We start from the raw sequence: 23,242 nt of genomic DNA on the forward strand, positions 1-23,242 counted from the left end.
AAAGAGCAGAACGCGAATAGTCAGCTAATCAAATCAGCGCGCGCTGAAAAGGTCAGAGCCGTTGTGGGAGAGTGTTGACTTTCAGAAGCTGTCACGAAGGGGACCGGTGGCTTTCGAACACTGTGCGGAGAATTCAACCCGAATTTGAAAGGGAAATACGAGTTGCCTGTACTCTGGGTGCTGAACCAGCAGGAGCCGCAAGGTTGAGCCTCGCTGGCCGCACCTTCACAGCGCTTTGTCCCATCGTTTGGAAGCCCGGGGTCCAGACCCCCCGCTGCTGACACATTGCTGCGCACCAGCAGGTCTCCAGTAACTTACTGGGGCGACACAGCCTGTTCGGCCTCCAGACCCCAATCCCATTGCCTGGCTCCTCGCTGAAGCGGCTCAGGGAATGCTGTAGGGACTTTACTTATGGGTGCCATTTGGTTTCCCCAGCACAGACGTAACTCTCAGAAACTCCTTTGTGTGGAGCTGGGGAATGAGTATTTGCCACAACGGACAGACGACGAGAGTGAGGGCTTGTGTGTTTTTAGGGAACGCGTTGTTCCTGGCATTCCTTTGGAGCAGATCCAGTTGTCAAAGCCTCTGTTCATCTGTCCAGCTTCCCTGTTTAAGTACAGTCTGCCTCTCCTCATCCGCTCCTGTCTTGACTAGTGGTTTGTCACTTAATCACCTAATTACTGAGGAGTAAATGGGAAAGAGAAAGAGACTGTCAAAAACCTGAACTTTTCCAGTAGCTGGAGATCGAAGGGTGGAAAAGTTGACGAAAAGTGAAATCGCCTGGCAATAGCGTTAAACGAAAGCCGCCGGGAGGCCATCATTAGTTCTGTTGTTATTGTTTTAATAAAAGACGATATGATTGACTTCTCTGTCTCGATGCAGTAGTAACTTACACCACATGCAGCTAATTGCACCTAATGCAGTTTAGCTGAACAGTTTAGCCTAAATTAAGCTGGAGCTAAATAGTTTAGTCTGAGCAGCTTTGGAATGAGGCTGCTCATCACACTGCGTACCTTGTTCCAAAGCAAAGGACAGCTTTATTTCTGCTGGGCAAAATGAGAGGGGCCCTTCGCCTAAGGTAACGACTAATAGATGTCTGTTTCTCTTAATAGATTTTTCCTAATAACCGGTCTGGTACAGTATCCATGACTGATATTCAGAGATATTGAAGCACTGGAAAACAAAATTATTCAAAAATATATATTTAAAAAACCACCCCGCTTTGTTGAGAAATACATCTCCAAACCAAAATATACCGACCGCTTCTGGATAAGGCTTTCCTTTGAAAACGGAGAAGCTCCTGAATTCCATTCAAATCAGGCCTGTGTTTCCGGGTAAATTCTAGTTTCTCCGCATTTTCTTAATTCTGGCTTAGACTGTTGAAGACCACTTGGTGTGGGGTCCGTGTCCGACGGAAGGTGTGCAGAAACGGTAGCACCCCGCTGCGTTTTGAGTAACCCAGCCTTCTCCAGGCACCCCACTGCGACGGGCTCGTGCGTGCCCTGCTCTTGCAGCCATCTCCCTCGGACCAGCAGGGCAAAAACGCGCCCGTCCCGGCGCCGGTGCCAGCATCCCTCCCCGGACGCCTGCCGGGTGGTACCCGGGTGCAACACAGCTGCATCTCCCCGCCGTGAGCTCGGGCATCGCCACCCTGCCACATCAGCTGATCCCAGAAGACGCTTCCTGCTTTTGCACTTCTTGGCTTAATTCACTTAATAACGTTTAAGGTTTATTCAGTGTTTTGGAACAGTTTGAGTCGTGTCAGCCTCCTCACAGCCAGCTCGGCTTGCCATGCTCCCTCTCGGGTCCCGCTTGCGTGCTGCTGGGGAAAAGGAGAGAAGCAAGGTCCGTGTTGCAGAACAGAGAAATTCTGCAACATCAAAACTTGTTTCCCTGAACCTGTGAGTTGGAAAATTTTAAATATTTTAACATGTACCATGCTCAGTTATTTAAAAAAATTTTCCTGAGCTGGTATTAGATATCTTTCTCTCATCAAAGACAACCACATTAAAACACATTTCATCCCGTGAGATACTCTGTCCTCAGGCTGCTTTAATTTACATTGCTGCAAAGCACTAGCGATGCTATTAAAATCAGTGTATCAGCTTCAGGCCTAAGGACTGAGGCAGAGGAAAGGTAATGCATTATTCTAAGATAAACGGCAAATTAGCAGTAAGCAATAACCTCAACAGCCCTGTAAATTCTGAGTCTTGGTTTAGATTCATCACATTTCTGGGAAGAACCCTCCCTAGGTCATCCAAGATCATTATTGTCTCTGTCCAGACAAAAAAATCCTGTAAATCTGAGCGTAAGATGCTTTGCTTTCCCATTTATTGTTTTTTCCTGAATATACTGAATACCCAGGGAGAAAAGAGCCGCTTTTCCTTTGTTTCCTTTTTGTAAAGGCATAAAGGAAAACGGGGAACGAGATAAATATATAAAAGCATTTGTTGAATTTTATCAATTCCCTTCCAGGGCATAAAAGATTTCCTCCTGTAGATGGCATTACCCCTTTGTGCCTTCAGCAGGAGGTCTGGAAGAAGGGATGACAAATTTGCTAAACCCGCCTCATCCCTGATAAGTTAATGCTTGCAAATGCCGGAGGTGCCCGGGGTTAACTGGCAGGGTGGGCTATAGGCACCTGAGCTCACTTAAATAAACGGGCTGGGGCACAGCTGCTGTGGCCGGGCACTCCGACACGCTGCTTATCTTGGAGGAGACACCACCATGGGTGGTTTCTCTTGAGCCTGGAGGAATTTATTAGGGCTCCTCTGCTGCAAGCTACAGTTCGGGTATGTTGGTAAAACGGGTCTGGAGATCCCAAATCCCCGAGGTTTCCAGCCGTGTCCCCCAGGTGCTGGCTGTGCTGCAGACCAGGAGCATGTTCCCAAGGAGGGCTGGCAGCACGTGGGAGACTCCACGCTTGCTTTCCGAGAAAAGATGTGTGTGCCTTCTGTAAGAACATATGAATTTTCTTGAATTGTCACCTTTGAACAGAGAAAGCTCTCTGCTGAAAGGCTGGGGGCTTCTGGAGCAGGCTATTGCTCTTCTTGATCGCTCCCACAGCCTTCTCCTTGTGCTGCTATCGTACATAACTTGCTGCAGGTGATAAAGCTCTTCAGTTAAAAAAAAAAAAAAAAGATGTTTTATATTCTGATCTGCATGGCATTAATGTGAGTGTGACAAAATAGCAGGGCTTGCTCTTGATTTGCTTATGTGAAAATGGTGTAAGATTTTTGGTGGTGTTTTTCTTTAATTACTATTTTTCAGCCTTATTAAAAAACTAGTTTTAAATAAAACCCGTATGCCATTTTCCCCAAGCTGATGTGATCACAAAATGTCTGTCCCAGGCTACCAGACACTTTTTCAAAGCGGGAGTTTTTATCCAACAGCATGTGGATAATGCTGAGGAACGGAGTGGCTCATCACAGCCCGTTAGCTCGCACTAAAATTTTTCTCCCTCAACAGCTTTTTGACTAAGCTGTGGCTTGAATTTAAAACAGTCCAGTGACTGTGCTGCTTGCTTTGCTGAGATGCTTTTATTAGTGCTGCAGGATAAGGGGTAGGATCTTTACAGGAGTTTTTGCCACGATTCGGCGCGAGTAGAGGTGGTGGAGGGACAAGCGCTTCTGAAATCCCTCATCTGCTATTTAGAAGCCAAAGGTTCGGGTGCATCATGTGCAGGCAGCGAGCTGAGATTACAAAAGATTTTGGTTTCTATCCTTTACAGAATGTAACATCCATCAAAATGGATGACGTCTCATTGTAATGAAGGATGCTTGCAGAAAGTCCTGGACCTCTGTGTTTTGGCATAATTTATTTTGAAAAACAAACACTAATATTCTTCTGACTCCTAAAAAAACCAAAATAAAAAACCCCCACCAAAACCCAAGGAGAACAGCAGCACTAACATTCCACCACCATGGCTTAGAAGGAGAATTTCTTACCAAAAAACCCCCCGAAATCTACTGATTGATTTGGCTAATGGGCAAAAATATCATGTCTACTCATCTTGTGCTGTGGCAATTCCAGGCAGCTCCATCTCTGCTTGGCTGCTTCTTACCCTGGAGACCCCCCGGAAGACAGATGTCATCGCGCAGCCCCACATCTGGGGCCTCTCCTGCAGCACCAGTTGAGCCCTTGACATCAGTCCCTGTTATCCTTTGCTTTCTTTTGCCTGTGTGATAAGATGACTGGTGGGACTGGAAAACAAGCTAGCTAGTAGCAGGACACAGATGAGGCTTTTTTTTTTCCTCTGGAGAAGGCTTGACAGTTCCCGCAAGCCCCCCCTTTCCCTGTGGCGTTGTTATCACGGCAGCGCGGGCAGATGTGCTCCTCCCTGTGCCATCCTTCCAACGCAACGCGTGTTGTGATCTCGTGATAGAAAAAACGAAAATACTTAAAGCAAATTATTATAGTTACGCTCTCAGTCTTCGCTTAGTAAAAATAATTTCCTGTCTGGAACATCATTTGGAGTTGGGAGGGAAGGAAGGGAGATGGTCCCAGGTGTAGCCCAGGGGATGAAGGGTTTCCCCCGCCAGAGCAGAGCTGTGCTGCTCCTCCTGCCCTTCTCTCTGAGCTCAGCCCAGGGCTGAGCCTCCTTGGTGCCACAGCTTCTTACCTTGCAAAGGACGGGGGGGTTGCAGGTGATTTCTGCCTCCATTTAGGTTAAAAAAAGCTTAAATCTAGAGTAGATGTGTAAATTGTGCAAGATAGTGTTCTAGTTCCCCCTACGTGCTGGGGTGCCAGAATCACAAGCTTAAATACCCACGATAATAGAAAAAAATGTGTATTTACCCCATGCATCTAATTCCAGCAATTCCTGTTCCATGGTAGCCAGGGAAATGAGATTTGTGCAGAAAGTTTACAAAGTCGAAATGGTATTGCTATGTTAATTAATATTAATTGAGCCCAAATAAATCTCTCCTTCCTTTTTCAAATAAAAGGAGGTTTTATGTTTCTCTTCCCTCAATATCTCCTGCAGAACCTCAATGGAAATACTGCTTTTTATGCCTTTTTTTTCTACATATGCGAAGGATTTATGAAAGGATGAAAGTTCCTCAAATTGTCATGCAGAGGAAGCTTTTCTTCACCCTTTCCTGGGCACAGTCCTGTTCTCCCGGGAGCTGCAATAATTTTAACATGAAAGTGGCAGCTCACATTTCTGAAGAAATATATCTTTCCCTCCTGCTAAATTAGCATTTTCTCCCATTACTGCACCCCTCAAGAATAACGTTTATAACCTGCATTTCCAGGTCTGCTCATCCAACGGCAATACAGAGAGCTGTACAACAGCTGGTGCTCCATGATTATTCATGCGTCTGGAAAGGTGACTGCCACACCAGCGTCCTCCCCGGTGTTTTTAAAGAACTCCTTTCTGTCACACAAATGGTTGAACCCCAGCTGGACGCTGTATCACGGGGGCAAATGAGTGTGCGTGCGTCTCCCAGCCGGATGAAGTCTCTCTCACCTGGAGAGGTGAGTACCACCCCAGTGGCCAGTGCCACCGCACAGGCAGTGGCCCAGTCTTTTTTAATTTCTGCTTTGCATAATGTAATCAGTTGGGTCAAATTGAAACCTATTGAAATCAGTGGGGTTACTGCTGCGGAATTTTTAATGGGATCACAATTAAACTAAACTTCAGCTCAACCTTTCCAGGATCCCCTTGTTAATTTTGACCTGTCATACTCACATATAATGGTGAATATTCTCACAATGTGGTGAGAATGGTTTTGGTTTTTCAAAAAAAAAAAAAAAAAGGATGGGAGAACTAAAGAAAAATAACTGTTTACCTTTTAAACATGGACCTGTGCAAAGTCTTGTCTCGGTAAGGAGTGTCAAAGCAGAGCCCATCTCAGTAACCTGCAGACTTACGTCCTTCCAACGCTTAGGTCAGTACTCTGTAACTCCCCTTTGCCAATTAACCTATCTAAGAGGCTACAGGATGCAGCTTCACAAACCCTTCTTTAGGTAATAAAACTGGTTCAAGGAGACGAAGACCTTCTGCCCTCTGTGGTGTTCCCTCTCTCGCCACAGTGCCCAGTAGCAGCACTGTCATCAGATAAGCGAGATTGGGGAACTATCAACACAAGACCGGTTTTGAGCAAAGAAAAGCGATTATTGGTATTCCAGATCCATTTAGTAGTGCAGGGCAGCCTGCGACTGTGCAAATGTTTGAGCTCCCAACTGGTTAGCCCTCTGCTAGTGACGACCCTCTCCCGAAGACTGTCTTTAACTCGGGTGCTCGCTCAGCCACAGATTTTCCCAGATTTCTTCCAGAGAGCCACGACTGCACCCAGTGCCTGGCAGGGCGGGAGAGCAATGGGTTTCCCTCTGGAGCTGGACTGGAAAATGCCACTAGGTTTAAAAGTAATTTTAAAAGTGCTATTCAGTGAGGAGAAACGTTGAAACCTTAGAAAACTGCCGTGATTTGTGTTAGCAGATGAGCATCTCTTTAGGAGGGATGATACGCAGAAACAAGTGCTTTGTCTGTTGTATTTCAGCATGCCACAGCCTGGTTCCGAGAGACCCTTACTGCAGCCTGGGGCTGCCGCAGACCACCGCAGTTCAAGCGATCACCAGTAGTAAGGGCCTGGGCAATGGGTCTGTTCCTGGGAAAACAAGCTCCTTTGAAGGTGGAGGAAAAGCCCTGCGCCGCCCGCTGGGAAAAGCAAAGCACGGTTTCCTGGGAGAACAGTGAAAAGGGATGTTTTGGCCTGGGAGAAAAGCGTTAAAGTGTAGGCAAGGGCCCGGAGCGCGGCCCGGCGGAGCTCCGCGCCGGCCCGGCACAGCCCCCCCGCGCCGCACCGGCGGCCGCGCCCCGCGCCCTGCTCCCCCCGCGCGCGCCGCCGCGCTGCGCCCCGCGCCCCGGGGGTCTGACGCTGCCCGGTGAGGATTTGGGACCCCTGACGTCAGACAGCCCGTGTGCTCAGGGGGTGGGAGGAGCGGCAGCGTCGCTGCCCGGGGGCACGGGGCATAAGCGGTGTCTTTGATCTGGTGTTACGTCTGTGCGGGATGCAGAACGGGGGTGAAAAAGCAATTTGATACACATGCCCGGGCTCTGGGGAAAAAACCCCCAACAAACCAACAAACCATTGCATTTTGGATTTATTCAAATAAACCAAAACATCTGAAATAAACGTAAGGTTCCAAAATTCACTTTGCATGATTAATGCTCCTGAATATTTACGTTTAACTTTCCAAGAAATGAGAATCTTTAGTTTCCTGTTAGATAGCTGTTGCTCGATAAAAGATTCTGAAATTGGATGTTACAGGTCATGGAATTGTATTTATATACCCATTTCATGCTTCAGAAAATCAGCTGCTTAAAATGTGATACTTGACTACAGAAAAATGCTTCCTGTCAAAATAAATAAATAAAGTGGCTGCTGCTCCTTTTCCTATCGGAGGGAGGATGCGGTGGCTGAGATGAGCTACGAGAAGCATCATCAAAATGCCAGCTGCTCGAATGAAGTTGCAGTGCTTACCCTTTTTAAAAACAAGCGGCAAATTCTGTCTATCAGAAAATGAGTTCCCTGGTGTATGTTAAAGCAGGCGCCCGGGAGCGTCTGTGGACAAGCTGGAGGATTCAGAGTGTGTCTTTGCCGGGTGGAATGGTGCTAACGGGTGATTTTTCGTTTGCTCTCGCTTCCGCTGCTGCAAGAAACTTTTACGGTGATTTCCGGGCTGAGCTTCTCGGGATGGCGTCGTGCGTCGTGCAGTGCCCGTGAAACCGCCGCGCCGGAGCGGTGGTGAGAAACCCGCCGTAAAGAGAATGGCCCAGGCTCATCTTTTCTCCTCCCATGGTCCTCCCTTGCCTGGCTCTGTGGGACCCCCCAGGAGGTGCCTGGCAGGGAGCCCGGCGATGGCACCCAACGGGTGCGGCGAGGCGTCTCTGCTACCGCCCTGAAGGAAGGGTCGATGCGCACGTGCCGATACTTCGTGCTACGCAGAGGTTTGGCACAGCCATTGCTGCCCATCCTTCCCTCCGTCCATGTCCCACGGGCACGCGCCGCACCCGGGCTTCCCCCCAGCCGGCATCGCCCCGGCCGGGGCTGCCCCCCTCTGCCTTCCCCCTCCTGCGGCGTCCTGAAGTGTTTAGTAACGTTCCTTCGAGGCTTCTCAGGCTTTTGGAAATGTGTTTCCCCAGATGTGAGGAATTACGGCTTGGCATATACTGTTTACCGTTACGTAGTGCTAATTTAACTGTGATTGAGATCCTGAGCTAGCAGAAAGCTTTCTTAGTAGTTTGGTTTGTGTGTGTTTTGTCATTTTTAACCAAACCTCTATTTATTGCAAACACGTAGCTTGGTAGTCCCCTTTCTTAGGGTCTGAGGTACACAGATGGTTATAGACCAGTGTAATATTTGCCACTTCTTCATGTAATCGGGCTTCATATGGTTTCTTTCCCAATTTTGTGACCTCACAATCCTGAAAATTCACTTTAAGTAAAAATATCAGACTACATGTCTATTCCTAGATCAAAAGACATTTGGGGCAAAGGTATGTTTCTTTTGCAAAAAGTAATATTCTTTCCTTTAGGAATTATCTTAGTAGACATCTTTGGAAATTATTACATACAGAGGCCCTAAAGGGAGGTAAAAATGGTAAATTTTAGGTTGATTTTGTATTTTAACACAAATATTTCATTGCGTGCTCATCAGCATATGCATGAGGAAGAACAATGTGTGAAGAACGTGGCTCGTCTGCTTTTAAGGAGAGGCTGGACCTGGAAAGATGCTGCTGCATCTCACAGAATCACTAATGCAATCACTGTCTCGCAGCCTCGCCTTTCAACCCCATTCTGGAAGGCACAATAAACTCAGAAAGTAAGATTTTTGTCTTTTTATTCTTTCTCTGACAGCAGTTTGAAATTCTCCTTCAGAGGGTTCCCAGCACTACTTAGCATCGGTGAATTAAGTTTTCCCGGCCGGCGGGTCCCTGCGTTCTGCTGTGCCGGAGGTTTTGCGTGGCCGGGAGGTGCCGGTGCCACCTTTGATCAAAGGCAACCTCGCACCATGCCAAGTCCCTGGGTTCGGAAGGCGCTTCCGAACGTGGCAGGAGAGGATGACGCTACTCTTGGAAGCGGAGCAGGTGGGAATAGCGGAGGCGACCACCCACAGCAGCTGCGAGGTCTCGCGCGGAGGTGAACTGCCTCAATCTACAGGTATTTCCTTCCTAAACAAAAGGAATGAGCTTGCAGCCTGGTGCTACAAGCACAGCAAAAATTACCAGGACGCAAAAATTACCAAGGGGTATGAGGCAGCAATTCTTTATAGAGTTCCAGTAGCGATGTGAGAGCTCGGCACTTAAATAAAAAAGGGGATGTGATTTCAGGCTGCCTATATTGTCAGCTCAGCTTTTGATTTGCAGAACTTGCGCGATGGTTGGATTTTTAATATGAGAAGTTTCTTGTAATGTTCCTTTCTCTTCTGAAAATGTTAAAGGCTCCAAAGAAAAATGATGCCACACAGTGTTGGAACAGGAAAAAAAAAATTACTTTCATACCTACTTGGATTATACATACGATCATATTATTCAATCTTTGTCTCACCATGTAACTTCATCACCACCTCGTCTTTCCTAAGGAAGGTGATCTAACACCTTGGTATAATTGATTTCCCTCTCTTATACTGGTGAATCGAAAATCAGTTAAAATAAAAGGCGGCAAAAACCAGGAAGGGATATACCAAGGGCATTCAGAACATGAAACTGAGTGCTTTAATATCTAAAGCTTTGCAAGAATCTCTCCTGTAACTTTAGGATCTTGACCTTATGAGAATTCCTCTCCATTTATGTAACAGGAATGGGCTGGCTAATTTTTCCCTCCCTGAACCTTTTCCCCGGTGTCCATTGGTGTGTTAAAGCCATAATCTAAATTTGAGTGGGCAAGCAGTTTAGGGTACGGTAGCAAAGCCTTTCCAAACCATAACGGAGGTTTCCACGCACAAGGCTCAGGTTCCCCCCTCCTGTGCAAATTGCTGTAGTGAAAGGGGAAGGAGGTCAGGAACTGAAGAGATCTTACTGTTCTGAAAATAGAGTTAATGCCGTCACGGAGCTTAGAGCGCATCAACAATTACAAACATTAGTCTTTTCCAACCTTAGTTTTAAACCGTGGGTTGATATTTTGGAGCTGCTGCAGCAACCTGCAGGCAGGCTGTCACATCCGGCGGGCGCCGCAGCGGTGCCCCATCGCTGCTGTGACGATGGACGTGGGTTTGAAACCTTGAGCAACTGAAAATTTTGAAGTCTCCAGGAAAGAAAGAGTAAGAAATATTTTTGTAAAGAAACAAGCACTTAGTTTTGTTTAAGTATCTTTGCCTAAAACTTTTATTTGGGGGGTGAACCTGTTGCGGTGAGAAAATGAGAAAAGGTCACCTCTCGTCCCCTGCCGAGCCGGTCCTCGTGGCTCAGCAGGACGTGGTGATAGTCCTCAGCTGTGCTCTTTGCTTCTCTTCCCCAGCTGACAGTGGTCACTTATACCAAGTCCTAAGCAGAGAGCAGAAATCCCACATAAGTCCATTTTATCACTGTTTTGCGTTGACTAATCCCATAGTAGCTGCTTCTTCTCAGACTCTCCAAAGCACTTGGCAAAGGCATTTAGCCATTGACTTGGTGTGGGTTAGGAGTCTTCGTTGGTGATTTGTGTTTCTGTCCTTGGTTCAAGAACTGTTGAAGTCCACAAGCATCTCCCTTCCAAACTATTAGGAAAAGTTCTTATAGGAGATGGGGATGTTTGCTATCCTTGAGACACGTAGATATCTACTCTATTGATGGAAACTGCTTGAATATTCAAAGTTTTTACTGAGCCGTTCTTTTAAGGGTTTGCCCTGCTTTCTCTTAATTCCTTTTCACTGCTAAAACAAAGCAAAGGAAAAGTATTTTTAAAAAAAAAAAAAAGGAAAATGTTGAGGGAGAGATTGGGAGGGAAGAGAAGGGGAAAGGAGACAGTAAGGAACAAACCCCTCCATTCCTGAAGTGACAAAGTGGTTTTCCCAATTGTAAGCATTTTTTAGGATATTTTTTTCTCAAAAGACTTCAGTTGGGGGAATGGCAATATCTGTACAGGATTAATTCAGTGAAGATGTCTGATATTAAAATTATTAATGAACACAGTGTTCTCATTTCAGCTATATCTGCACAGACGTCAAAGAAAGCTTTGCCGTTTCCAGTATTGAAAGTTTTATCTACTGTTCTTTTCTGCCTTACTGTATTAAAATCAACTGTAACCAATTTCTTTTTGTTATCCCAGTCTTTGTCAGACTCTAATCTCTTAAAAGAGGGGAAAAAAAAGAGAGAGTGCCTGCATCATTACTGCAGCTACATGAGATGTCTATTTTAAAACTACCTCTATGAAGGCTTTATAATTAAGCTTTATCAAGAAATGCAAACAAATATGCGAGTTGTTATTAAAGTTAAACTTCCCTTCCATTAATTTTTTTTTTTTTTAATATCTTCAGTCTCTTTTCTTTGGTAGTCCTACAGGAAAAAGAAAACAAAATTAATACCCTGAAAAGATTGTGGTCATTCTTTAAAAACAAAGAATAACAAATGTTACTGCAGTGAAAGAGGCAATAGTCTTGTCTCCCATCCTGGACAATAGTTCTATCCCTTATCGTCTTTAACAAATAATATAAGAGTAATACAGTTGCCAGTATAAACAGTTCCAAAAAGGGAAAATTATGGGAAATTGGAGCGTGTTGGCAAGGGAAGGGGTGAAATGAAGCAGAAAGCACTACAGAAATCCCAGGGTCTGGCACGCAAGTCAAACCTGAACATTTCTGGTCTGTGGCTAAACCAAGTTTTAGGTGTCCCTCGGCATTTCTGGGCTCTATGGCTTTTGTGGAGATGCTTCATAGCTGAAGTGAGACTGCTAGGAGGAGGACAGACACTGAGGAGACGTAGCAAGATGAGAGCAGTTGAGTTGCTGAAATCCTTCCCGGTATGCAACATCCTGAAACCCTTCCCAGTATGCAACACTCTTTAGTGATAGAACAAGAGGAAATGGCCTCAAGTTGCGCCAGGGGAGGTTTAGACCAGATATTAGGAAAAATGTCTTCACTGAGAGAGTGGCCAGTCATTGGAACAGGCTGCCCAGGGCGGTGGTGGAGTCACCATCACTGGAAGCATTCAAAAAACACGTGGACATGGCGCTTCGGGACATAGTTCAGTGGGCATGGAGGTGTTGGGTTAACGGTTGGACTTGATGATCTTAAAGATCTTTTCCGACCTTAATGATTCTGTGGTTCTGTGATCTCTCTCTCTGTAATGAGAGCTCTGGTTTTCACACGACAGGCGTGGGCAGAATACAGTAACCATTAGCAGCGTGGTGGTGGTGGGGACTAAGTACTCTTATACCTGAGTGTTTGCATCTGGTACACGTTTTCAAAGACAGTCTGGTCTGTACATGGGACCCGTGGGTGGATTTTGAGAGGAAACAGGTCATGCTTCTCCTTAAGAGAAAGGAATGAGGCAGCCGGTTGTAGAAGAGTTAATTTTCTAACACAGATGCGAGCTGAGGTGGAGTTGTTCAAAGCCTTGAAATTGAAACCATTTAATTTAGGGATGACAATAGGAGAGGTTAAAGGGAGAAGGTTGAAACAGAGAGATAACGGGGGACTTGCAAGATGCCCTGCCTTTGTTCTGCGTGTGAGAGGGTTATCGAGTGTTACGGTGCAGAGATGTGGAATTATTCAACCTTTAGACTCCACCTGAAAATGGCCTTTAGTATCTTTTTTCTGTATAATGGAGGGATTTTTCCCTTTTTTCCTGTTGCAGTATCCTTGCAGATGAGATCCCTAATCCTTATGGTCTCTTTCTTAGCATTTTTTTAATGGCTGCAGGTTTGTGATGATAAATGCAAAAAATCTGAGCGAAAGATAAAGGTTGAATTTAGCAAAAACTAGAGATGAAATTATGCTCACCCAGACAACAATAACATTTCTCCCACATGCACCACTGAAATCCGTTTCAGGTACTGCACGCCTGTTGCACCGAAAGACAAGGGCATCGCACAGAGTCTGGTTAATGGGGCCCTGAGCTGCTGCTGCTGTAACACAAACAGAAGATTACCATGTTGTTTAAGTTCAGTGCAAACCCTCTCCTCTGGAATTAATTTCCCCTTAGATGCATTTGCAGAAGCAGCGTGAGCAAGAGCTATATTGATCAAGAGTCTGAAGCAAAGCCAGAGCTGTGGCCCCACAACTGCTGCTCCTAGATTAAAACCCTGGCGAGAATTCAACATGCTGGAAGGGGTAGTGTTGGAGGTAAAGCATGTCCCAGGAAAGCACATCGTGAATGTGGGACTGACATCCTCTCCTTGCTGCCAGGGCTGGCCTGAAAGCAACGTCCTGTTGGAAAGGTAGGACTGGGTTACTCTTGGGAGAGGCGTCTGAGTGTTGTAACCTTTAACACTACAGTTTTGTCATAAGCTCGTCACACCTGATAATGAAGGGAAGCTATGTGATCTACAGCGTGCTGCTACACGCGAGATGACACATAAATACATTGCCTATCGTCTGATATTACAGTCCACTGTTGGAGATAAGTGGAAGGGTGATGTGTTTGTAACAAGGAACGTGCCATCAAAAGCAGCTAGATTTCTCACAAGCTGTGCCTATCAATAAGACTCTTTTTCTACAGTTTTGAAAAATAGCAGGCTGTAGTAAAGAAGATGGAAAAGGGGTGAATGTCATGGAAAACCTGCGGGGTGAGATTGCCAAGTGTTCCTAGTGAGCAATGTTTGTCAGGATGACCGAGAGCCTTCACAAATAACAGTGTCTCCAAGGGGTGAAGTGGGCTTTTAGCAGCTTCATAGGTAGAAAATCACTTTCAGAGAGAAGAAAAGAAGCTACTTTGGGCAGTAGCAGAAGGTGATCTTGTGTTTAAAGTTTCTAATTCTGTATGGTAGAAGATCAGGAAGAAATTATTACGATTTTTTTTCACTGTTCGTTAGTAACAAAAAGATGAAAAGGAGAAATATGTTGACGGTTCCATTACTTTCTTTACAGACCTCATCAGGCCCAGGGCATTGGACTTGTTTTGGAGGGACTGTAGGAAGCATGATTTTCAAGGATTCAGGTAGGAGGTTAGGAGATAAAGATGTTATTCAATGTTGGAGCACTGATTTCCCCTGGCGTTGACAAGTCCCTTTGACACAAGCCCGTAAAGCAGAATATGTGGACTATTTGCTAACTGGACATTAGATGTCTAAGGTTAGAATCCAGCCTTCCTACCTTCAGATTTACACTGGGGATCAGATGTCTTTGGATGCCTTCAGAGGCACCAAACCTTCTCTACTGGTTTGACAGGTAATTTAGGCACTTACGTTAGTAGGACATTTACATGAGGCACCTAAATTTAGACTTATGAGTGATTAGGTAGGGAGAAGGTAGATGCTTCTCTTTGAAGGAAACCTTTCTATTCTTCTGTACTTCCTATCTTTGTTTTGCAGCAGCCTATTTATAGAAGTGACATTAGCTCAAATTTAAGCACTCGCTTAATGACAAATGCTGTGCTTTGGCTGTCTTGCATCTCAGACACTGCTTTTTCATCCTAATATGCTTTCGGTGACCTCTGAGTAGTGGAAGAGGCCAAAGGATGGGTTCATTGCTGAGAGTTACACTTCTGTAAGAGCAACGGAGCACCATTTGCCTCTGAGAGAAAGCGTGGGCAGCATAGTGCGGAGAGAAATTAAAATGTGGTAGTGGAGGAAGCACAAGAATGTTATGAGAAAAAGGAGAGCTTCTCCTGAGAGTAGAAAGGTGGTAGGATTCAGAAATCACCATAATAGCCCTAAATTTTGACCTGAGTTAAGCAAAGCCTGATTTGCTTTTTGTGCATGTGCACTTGTCACCCAGAGGTAGGTGTGCACAATTTTCCTGCCTTCGTGTGCTGGGTGTACTATGAAAAAGCCATTAGCATTTTTCAAAACAAGGGCACTGCACAGGTGGTGATCCCCTTGAAAAAACATACAGCCCTGAGTGGCTACATGTAGATTATCACAAACTGTTCCCACCAGAGCTCTGGGGCTTACTGATTTCCTCTGAATAATTAGTTTCCCAACATATCCTGTCTGAATTTTCAGATATAAATAGATTTCCCACCGAGCAGCGTAAGCTGTGCTTTATTCGTGAATGGTCTATCTTCTATATCATTGACTATTCTTTGCTTTGCCCATCACCCTGATCTATTAATATTTCTAGTGCCTATCCAAAAGTGGCAAAACAGTAACAATATAATTACTTGCAAAATTAATTAACTGCTTATTGTTATTAATTATTTATGTGTTCATAGAAACTAGGAGCTTGGATGAATCATGGAATAACTCCCCATCACGTTATATAAAGGCGTAGGAAAAAGATGGTGCTGTCATGAAGAGTTTATAATTTTAATAGTCTAAGTATGCATTGTACCATAAACCAATTTTTCATTTGCATTCTTCATTGCTGGTCAATAAGAGGCATTTAAGAGCCATAACGCTCCAGAGCCAAGGCTGAAGTTAGTAGGAGTGATGAATGATGTTGTAATAGCATCTTTTGACTTCAGAATTTATGATGTGGAAGAAAATCTCCAAAGCAGCATGTCAATAAAAATGGCACGTTTTTCTTCCAAAACGTCACCTAAGGTAGTTCCTTACCTTTCAGAGCTGTAGACACCTAAACACGCAGCTGGGTAAGACCACTTGGCCACTGTGTGCAATTGCTGAGCTGCCCTTCTTGGGGAAGTCCGTTACAGTAAATTCATAGGATAGCAACAAAAAAGATGAATGGATGAGGTAGTTATTTATGATTCAAGTGTACAAGAAGATAAATATCTACGTAGCGCCTTGATTAAATGGTGTCTAAACAGTGTAAGTGCAGGATGATATATTTCTAAAAGGAGGAGTTACATGAAAATGAAGAGGTGATACTGCATTCTGTGCAGCATTTGTAAAGACAATAAGTGGGTCCAGTTCTGGGCTCTGCATTGTAGGGGAAATGATGAAGAAGTGGAAGGAGTACAGAGACAAACCACTGAAGTGATTTGAGGCAATAAATTGTGCTTTATGTGAAAAACTCTTCATTTTACCAAAAGTGATCATAGGTTATCAGAACTCTATTCAGCAAAAAGTGTAAAATGACTAAAAGGCACAGCTAGATAAATTCTAGTCAGAAATGAGGTGCCAGTTTTTAACTGTGAAATTGAGTAATCATTGAACCAAACGTCTGGCAATTGCAATGGCATGATCGTCTCTTCAGCTCAAGCCTAGGTACTTGACTTGACATATTATCTTAGCGCTGACTTGGTGAAGGATGAGCTAGATGAAATTAAAGAGCCTGGGTGATTCAGAAAGTCCAGATTACCTGATCTGAGTCTCACTGCGAAGTGGTTGCTTTGTGAATGGCACTTTTTGTTAAGGTCCAAGAGGTGCTGGAGTAGTAGGGTGAAACGTTAGGTTTGCAGGCTCCTCCGCACTTGGTGAGGACGCAAGCTCTTCCAAAGAGCAGGTTACTCCACTCCATGATAGAACACGTCAGTGGCATTGCTGCTTGGGGGGTCTGTCACTTCATTATTATTATGGAAGAAGGTGTGAAGTCAGTTAACTTTAAAAGGCTAAGAATGAATTAAAGCTTTGACTAAATTAAAAGAAAAAAAGTAGCATTGTCTCTCCAGAATGAGTTATGTATAATTTGTCTTTCAAAATAGTGAAAAAAGGGTTAACCAAAGAACCGTGGTTTATACTGTATAAAATATACATGTACTGGGTTTGGTAGCCCAGGGGCTGCAGGGGCGGCTTCTGTGAGAAGCTGCCAGAAGCTTCTCCTGTGTCTGACAGGGCCAGTGCCAGCGGCTCCAGGACGGACCTGCCGGTGGCCAAGGCCATCAGTGACAGTGGCCCCTCCTCTCTTGATGGAGCCCAGGCTGGGGCCGGCTTCTGGCAGGGCCGGTAGCCCCGTGGGGAGAGAGAGGAGCCCCGGCTGGAGCAGGTTTGCTGGCAGGACCTGGCACCCCGCGGGGGCCAGGCTGGAGCAGCCTGTTCCTGAAGGACGGCACCCGTGCGGGGACCCAGGCTGGAGCAGCCTGTTCCTGAAGGACGGCACCCGTGGGGGGCCCAGGCTGGAGCAGCCTGTTCCTGAAGGACGGCACCCGTGGGGGGCCCAGGCTGGAGCAGCCTGTTCCTGAAGGACGGCACCCGTGGGGGGCCCAGGCTGGAGCAGCCTGTTCCTGAAGGACGGCACCCGTGGGGGGCCCAGGCTGGAGCAGCCTGTTCCTGAAGGACGGCACCCGTGGGGGGACCCAGGCTGGAGCAGCCTGTTCCTGAAGGACGGCACCCGTGGGGGGACCCAGGCCGGAGCAGCCTGTTCCTGAAGGACGGCACCCGTGGGGGGACCCAGGCTGGAGCAGCCTGTTCCTGAAGGACGGCACCCGTGGGGGGCCCAGGCTGGAGCAGCTCGTGAAGAACTGCAGCCCGTGGGAAGGACTCACGCTGGAGAAGTCCGTGGAGGACTGTCTCCCACGGGAGGGACCCCAGGCTGGAGCAGGGCAGAGGGTGAGGAGTCCTCCCCCTGAGGAGGAAGGAGCAGCAGAGACCAGGTGTGATGAACTGACCACAGCCCCCATTCCCCGTCCCCCTGCGCCGCTCGGGGGGAGGAGGGAGAGAATCGGGAGTGAAGTTGTGCCCAGGAAGAAGGGAGGGGTGGGGGGAAGGGTTTGTAAGATTCAGTTTTTATTTCTCATTATCCTACTCTGATTTGATTGATAAAAAATTAAATTAATTTCCCCGAGTCTGTTTTGCCAATGACAGTAATTGGTGAGCGATGTCTCCCCGTCCTGATGTCGACCCACCAGCCTTTCGTTATATTTTCTCTCCCCTGCCCAGCTCCGGAGGGCAGTGACAGAGCGGCTTTGGTGGGCACCTGGCACCCAGCCAGGGTCAAGCCACCACAATTCTTCTGGCATATAAAACCAGATATAGAGATAAAGAAGTTAAAATGTGATTGGTGAGATGAAGAGGATGAAGGACATCTCTTACAAGGGCAGGAGAAAAAGAATTTAAAAAGGACTCTTCAGTTTGCAGAGGAGCGCGATTGGTGCACGGGCAGATGAAAGAAGTACTTCACGCAGCCAAGCCCCGCCGGCAGGAGCAGCAGACCAGTGCCTGCTTTCTTGATCCAGGCAGCTTAGCCTCAGGTGGGTACAAAGGCACTTCCAGGGAAGCCAAGAGGAACCCCTACTTTAATGTGCAAGATTGATGCTCTTACAGAGTTTGGGCGCATCAGTCAGCCATGGAGAAAGTGGTTGGGCGATGCTGTTCTGGAGTTGCTAATGTGTCTCGTTTCTTTCAGAGGCTTAGTGCCAAGTCCAGTAGAGGAGTCCTTCCACTTCTGCATTTTGGGAGGGTGACCAGAACCTGACGTGTCCTGAATACTCACCATTAAGAGAAGCTGTGATCAGTGTAGCAGCAATGAGGACATTATGCATCAAAGCATCTTCTCCTCTTGGGCTGCAGTCCAAAAGGCCAGAAACCTCCATCTTTTGTGTAGCTGTGCTCTTATTGAAGAGACAAGCTCTTTGTTCCATCCAGTGTCAGCCTTCACTGTGACCCTATCAAAACTACAATATTATAATCTATTTCTCGTAAGACAATGACTACAGAATAATGAAATTATTTTTTTCCTTGCCTTTTATGTACACCTGCTGGGTTTGACTTGCAAACACTTTTCCCAAGCTTTCAGGTTTTCCACAGTGTTGAAAATGAGCATGCAAAATTTCACTTAAACTCACCCTTTGGCTAAACTCTCCGTTCATCTGTACTCAGTGCTGCAGCCAACTTCATGAACCTGTTCAGCTACCGGGACTGTCCCTGCCCCAGTCCCACGGTGGAGCTGCTGCTGTGCACACCTTGACTCACGTAAAGAAAAATGGAGCTGAACAAGAAAGGAGGTATCAGAAACACTCTGTCAGCCTTCACTTTGCACCTCTGTCAATGTTTCAGTGGCATTTTAAGATAAAGAAAATGTCAGCTTGCTCTTTGTATCTCCCTGTCATATCTGTCATTGTCAGAGATGTTTAAGTCAGTTCCTGGTTGTTAGGACTCTGGGATTCTCTTCCCATGTCTAGCCCAAAATAGTCTGAAATTTATGACTTCTGGGCACTCTGCAGAATTGATAGATTTTTGCATGTAAGTAGGAGGAATGGAAAAGATTTGAGTAGAAGGTTGTTTGGCAGTGTGCGTTCGTGTTTAAGTGCTCCCGGTGATATGTTGTGATATGAAATTCTGATCCCACAGAAGATTATATAAATTTTGTCATTGAATTCTAAAGAGGATCTCTTTTAAATCAATTTTAAATCAAAATTTAAATAACTACATTAACACACTGTTTGAGTAATTCCACATTACTCTCTGTAGTTTAAGTTCAGCTGCCTGAGCAGCGTGTTGATTCCTTATGGAAGTGTTACCTTCGTTGGGAGGAGGAATGATGAACAACAAAAACTTGTTTAGCTGTAGAGCTCTTTAGGCTGGAGGGCAATTTAGAGAAACACACAGCGGTAACGTTAGGCGTGAGCAAATCTAGTGTGGAAATTAGGAGCAGGTTGCCAACCGTTGATGGGGCAAACTTTGGGAACAGCTTTCTGGAAGCAGAACAAGGGCAGGAAACACAAGCTGGACTTTGATGTTTTATAAATGTTGTTATATGACGTGGATGTTCATGACAGCAAGGAGCTGGGCTCCACTGCCTGACAGTCCTTCGGAGCCAGGCAGCTGGATACTTGCTTCCTTCAGGAAGAGCTTGGCATTTGGCATAGAGCAGCGTGAGACATTGCCTGAGAGGATGACACGTTCCAGCTGGTTTCTGAAGGTCCCTAGAAGACACAGTGGAAGTCTCCAAATGATCTATTCAGGCTGGATGACAACGACAGTTCCTTCTGGCTTATATCATTTGACTGACCTTGTCTCCTAAGTAAACATTTATTTTCTCCTTTCCCTAAACTAATATTGTCCCCTTCCTAAACTGCTGCTCTTGTCTCTAGACGTTTCTTTCCCTGCGCAATATTAGTGGCAGTGAAAGGATCTGATCCTGTTGGAGGATATCTCGGTATCTTGGAAGGCAATTAATAAACGGTAATTAAATGATAACTGTAAATTGAGTTACAAAATATATCTCATTTCAGGTCTGTCTTTTGTTACATGTGCTGGGCCATCCTCAATTAAAAGATATAGAATCAGAACTGGATGCGTATTAGTTTAAGGCCAGTTTATACTAGTCTCTGTTATGGCATAAATTTTTTAAAAAGCTTTTTTATTACAGGTTTTCCTCACTACTACAAAAAAAAAACCACCACCAAACAAACCGCCAAGCAAACTTAGAGCAAAATGACAGGAATGTGTTTATTGTCAGGAGGAACGTAATTTGACAGAGGCTTTTGAAAAAGATGCTGGCACAAACTTTAGTGATGACTAGGATGGTCCCGATCATGAGATTACTAATGAAAAACCCCATGGCAGCTTGACACCTCATTTAGTGAACAATGCACTTGTGGATGGCAGCGAGCTAGCTCACAGGTCGGAGAATTGAAAATGAGTGGGAAAGCTTTGAAAGAAAACCTTGAATTCTTCTGACCCGGGTTTGTGGGGGTAATTACAGCCGATTTCCCACACAATAGCCAAACGGCCCGTTTGAGCCATCTGCCAAGGTGCTGGGAGGTGAAGGAGAAAACCGAGGCTTACGCTTCCTTTCCGTCTTCCTAAACAAAACTTGCACTTGTCAGACAACAGCCAGCTTTGTTGAGGAAGGGCTTGACAGCTGAGGGGGAAGGCAGATCACCTCCCCACTGCCCTGCTTTAGCCCCGAGGCAGCGGGGTACGGGGGCACCGCGCTGGCTGCGGGCTGCGTTGTGCGGCTTTGCCTGTCGTGGCGAAACTTAACGCGTTGTCCATCCAGGCCAAATTTGCTAATTAACCTTTCTTATTGGGTAACTTTGACTATTAATTGTCTTCTATAAAATTGGGTAACTAACTCACACGCTAGGTACTTAAGACCCTTTTATGCAGGGGTGTGACTCCAGGGCCATCCAGAGCCGTGGAAGGACCTTGCCAGGAGAGCAGTGCTTGCAGTGGGGAATTGTCCTCTTAGAGATGGGACAGTGGAGTTTGTGTCTGAATTTAGTTGCACTGGGGTAAAGTAAGGTGAGAACATACTGATGCTCGCTCCCAGAGGAATACAAATATGAACTATAAACCCCACTAAAACCTGGTGCAGCCCATCCATTGGTGAGAGTGTGCCCTGGGTTCGTAATAGCTGTTCTGCTGGCGGAGGAGGGGAAGACACTGCCCGGCGATATCCAACCTGTCAAACCCACTGAGGGACATCTTTGTCCCTTTAATCAGCGATTCCAATACATTTTTCACTTAGGAAACTAACAGACAGATAACACATTTCTATGGGCATATTTTATGGCTGGAAAGAAGCACGCGTTAATTTTTTTTTAAAAGCAAAGCAGTTCTAAAGTCTACCAAAAAAAGCAGATGAAGTTCTGCTGAGAACCTCTCCAGTTCTGATCTGATGGATCTTGCACGGCTGTTCAGCTGGGTGCTTGGGAATTAACTTTGTCTCTGTTCATTATGAATTATTCCATGCAGCTATGATGTCTCATAGTAGATAGACTATGGAGGGGAGCAACTGGTTTTGGTATCATTTTTTCCCTAAAATGTCTATGATTAAACAGAGTACGATGCTACCGCTTGGGCCTTAGAGAAGTAGGGAGGTTCTATACATAGATAGAGAAGCAGGGCGGTTCATACGTAGATAGATGAAGGCAGTGACGCTATGTGGCGATGACTGAAGGATCAGATTCTCATTGAAGGACCTTGAAGCACTTTTTACTTCTATGTTATAGAGTTAAGCGTATTTTTATTTTTCTTTTTAGAGCTATGAAGTAAGTCTTTATTCACATTTGCTCAGAGCTGAGCACTACGGATTTCTGCTTTCTTTTCTCCCTCCAGGTCCTCTTGCAGAAAGCATAATAAATAGGGCTGCTGTAAGGGGGATGCCTTCTGTACGGCTCCGTGCAGCGTCTGTTCAGGTTCACGCTGTGCACTTATGCTGCACATGGCTTAGAAAAAAGGATAAAAAGTGGACCTGATCGGGAATTTTGCCAGGGCATTGCCAGCATAATCACAAAAGAGCACCGTGTAGATGCTGATGAGCATAAAATAGTTGGGACTGTTCTCCCACTCAAGTATCCTAAAATATTGAATGCAGGTTTAAAGACATGAGGAATTGTGGCCTAAAGAATAATTTTTGGAAAGTTGTAACTGGCAGACAAGAGGTGCTTAGAAGGAAATTGCTGTCTCAGCCTGTGCTTGATGGCAACAACTTAGTGACAGAGAAGAAATGTTATAGACAAGGCTGCTCATAGGAACGGCATGTTATTTCTGCAAGAGAAACAGCAGAATGTGTTATTTTGAAATCTCAGCTTATTAGAACAGAGGTCTTTCAGGCTCAAATTAGAGATGATTTATAGGTTAAAAGACCCCAATTTTATTGGAAGAGGTGAACGGGGAGAAAGTAATAAAATTTGTGTGGTGAATGCCACATTTCTTACAGCCAATGTGAACTTCTAGTGAACAGACAGATTATTGACACAACATGGAGGTTTAGTGATTGATAGTCTGTTTCCATTACAGATGCATTTTCTGTCTAAAATTAAATTTTGATTCATCTGCAATTGATTTGATTTCTAAACCAGCTTAGGAAAAATAAACATTGACTTTGTAAATAGAAAAGAAAAAAAAAGAATCACAGTCCAATTGACTTAGGCTTACCTGTTGCTGTCTTGGTAACCATATAACCAGTGCCACGATGTTTTTAGCCATTTCTTACTGTCTGTCCCCAAATCTTTATGCTCAGCTGCAGTAGCATTGCCCGCCATAATGAGCATAAAATCTCCCACTGACTTCTGTGGGTCTCTGGAGGGCAGTGGGAGTGAAAGAAGGAGCAACTGTGGGTCCTTGCAATGAGGAAGGGCAACCTGGTCTGTGTTAGCCAGAGCACAGCCAGCACATCAAGGTGAGGAATGCTTTCCTCTCTGGTGGACACTTATGCTTCTGGAGTTCCAGGAGTTCTGGGTTCCCCATGAAAAGAAAGGCATTGACAGCCAGGAGTGAGCCCAGTGGAGGCCATCAAGATGGTTGCAGGGCTGGAGAATATGACCTAAGAGAAGAGGCTGAGATGACTATGTTCACTCAGCCTGGAGGAGA

This window comes from Phaethon aethereus (genome assembly GCF_964289735.1).
Source record: "Phaethon aethereus genome assembly, chromosome: Z".
NCBI lineage: Eukaryota > Metazoa > Chordata > Aves > Phaethontiformes > Phaethontidae > Phaethon > Phaethon aethereus.